The sequence below is a fragment of the Rattus norvegicus genome, chromosome 12 (genome assembly GCF_021556685.1).
Source record: "Rattus norvegicus strain SHRSP/BbbUtx chromosome 12, alternate assembly SHRSP_T2T, whole genome shotgun sequence".
NCBI classification, from domain to species: domain Eukaryota; kingdom Metazoa; phylum Chordata; class Mammalia; order Rodentia; family Muridae; genus Rattus; species Rattus norvegicus.
Window position 1 is genome coordinate 44793953 of NC_141545.1, and position 2557 is coordinate 44796509.

Below are 2557 nucleotides of genomic sequence, written 5' to 3' on the forward strand. Positions count from 1 at the left end.
ATTGCAGATCTGTGTCACCACATTCTATGTCCTGGGTTTTTTTTTTTAAAAATCTATTATGACATCAGGGGTTAGTTGGGATTGCTCCAGCTGATGACATAAGAGCTGTGTCAAGAGTTTTCCAGAGGTGGTAGGTACAGTAAACAAGAAGAAAGAAATGGCAGATAAAAGGCACATTACATGGTGGGAAGGTTAATGTGGACTGTCAACTTGACAGGATCTAAGATTGCCTAGGAGACAGGGCATGCCTGTGAGGGATCACCTAAATTAACTGAGGTGAGAAGATTCATCTTCACTGTGAGTGTCACCAAGCTGGGATCCTGAACTAAATAACAAGGAGAACGTGAGCTGAGCACCAGCGTCCATCTCTCACTGCTTCCTGACTGTGGGTGTCATGTGAACAGCCGCCCCACGCTCCTGCTGCCTTGCCTTCCCCACCATGATGGACTATATCCCCTTAGACTGTGAGCCAGAATAAGCCCCTCCCCCACATGATGGACTGTATCCCCTCAGACTGTGAGCCAGAATAAACCATTTTCCCCATGGTGGACTGTATCCCCTTAGACTGTGAGTCAGAATAAGCCCCTCCCCCACATGATGGGCTGTATCCCCATCAGACTGTGAGTTAGGATAAGCCCTTTCCCATGATGGAATGTATCCCCTCAGACTGTGAGCCAGAATAAACCATTTTCCCCATGGTGGACTGTATCCCCTTAGACTGTGAGTCAGAATAAGCCCCTCCCCCACATGATGGGCTGTATCCCCATCAGACTGTGAGCTAGGATAAGCCCTTTCCCATGATGGAATGTATCCCCTCAGACTGTGAGCCAGACTAAGCCCCTCCCCCACAATGGACTGTGTCCCCTCAGACTGTAAGCCAGAATAAACCATTTTCCCCATGGTAGACTGTATCCCCTTAGACTGTGAGCTAGGATACGCCCTTTCCCATGATAGAATGTATCCCTCAGACTGTGAGCCAGACTAAGCCCCTCCCCCACAATGGACTGTGTCCCCTCAGACTGTGAGCCAGACTAAGCCCTTCCCCCCCCCTTAAGCTGCTTTTCTCAGCTGTTTTGTCACAGAGATGAGGTAAGTCACTACTGCATTCATTATATGTGGGATGCAGCAACCTCAGGGTGCCAGCTTCTTACTGGAAGAATGGAATCTTCCAGAACCATAAAGACAACAGTGAGCGCTTGCCTGGCATTGCAAAACTACCAAACGCCAATGAATTGTTCATTTTGGAGAGCTGATTTGTGGTACAGTGAACTTTACTAATGTTTTAATGGAACGTTTTCCAACCGCGAGCCACCACGGAAAGTCAGAGTGTCATGTATTTAGGGCAAGGCAGCCATGCTGCCTACATAGTTCTGAGCTGTCTCCCTGGCAGGGAGAGACCTCTATGCCCCTGCAATTTGAAGGTTGAGACCCATTCTGCAGGGGGTGAAGTCTTGAGTGTTTCAAACCTTCAGTGGAAGAGGCAGTGTGACTACTGAGGCGTAACCAGAGGACGGTCAGCACGGTGCCACACGCCAGCAACATGAAGGCCACTGTGTTGTCCTTATCCTCCTTCAGTTACTGACTGCTGAATTTGTGTAAAATAACTGGAAAAACTGTCAAGGAGCAGGAAACAGACTGAGGCCAAGGCTCAATGGCTACAAATGTTCACCTGCATGCCCAGCACCTCAGAAACTGGGCATGGGAGTGTGGGTCTCTGGCCCTAGCACTAGGGAATAGGAGTGGGGGTCCATGCACTAGGGAAGTAGAGACAAGAGGATCGGAAGTTGAGGGCTATCCTCTACTACATAGTGAGTTCAAGGCTAGCCTGAGCTACATGAGACTGAGCATAAAGAAGACAGGAATGGATGAAAGGAAGGAAGAAAGAGAGATGGAGAAAGAGAGAGAGGAGAGTAAGAAAGAGGGAGGGATGGAAAGGGAGGGAAGGAAGGAGGAAGGGAAACAGGTCTCTTTGTCAATGGGTGGGGGGAGGGGAAGGCTTGCAGAGCTACCTCACAGTCTCTTAGCAGTTGATTTTTCTGTCCATTAGAGACGAGAAACCTGAGGGTTGTTTTTCAGATCACTGGTATGAATTCACCCCTAATTTCTGAACCCCCTGATCCCAGGGCTGTACGCTGCGACAGTTCTCCTGAGCCTCAGCCATTTGGTGAAACTGAGTGAGTAGGCGTTCGTTTGCCCTCCGTGGATCTGACAGAAGGCAGAAGCCAGGTTTACAGCCCATGTACTCACAGTACGGCTTGCTGGCGACTTCTCTCACCGGGGGCAGCAAGCGAACCTGGTGTTTTCCTGACAGATCTGAGGAAACTCAACAGGTCTCTCTGCCCAGCTCTGGAATGCAAGGGTCCTCCTCAAGGTTGGTGCCATTCAACCACTGGCTGGTAACGGAATCCTCCTGGTTCAGTGCCACACTCACTGTGTGACTTCAAACAATCCACTCTAGCTCCTAGCGCCTCTATCTCGGTGTCCAGGAAATGCAATCAGATGCAAGTGGCTTCTCGTGGAGATGAGACCAACAGCTGCGTGTGGACTTCTGTAACTG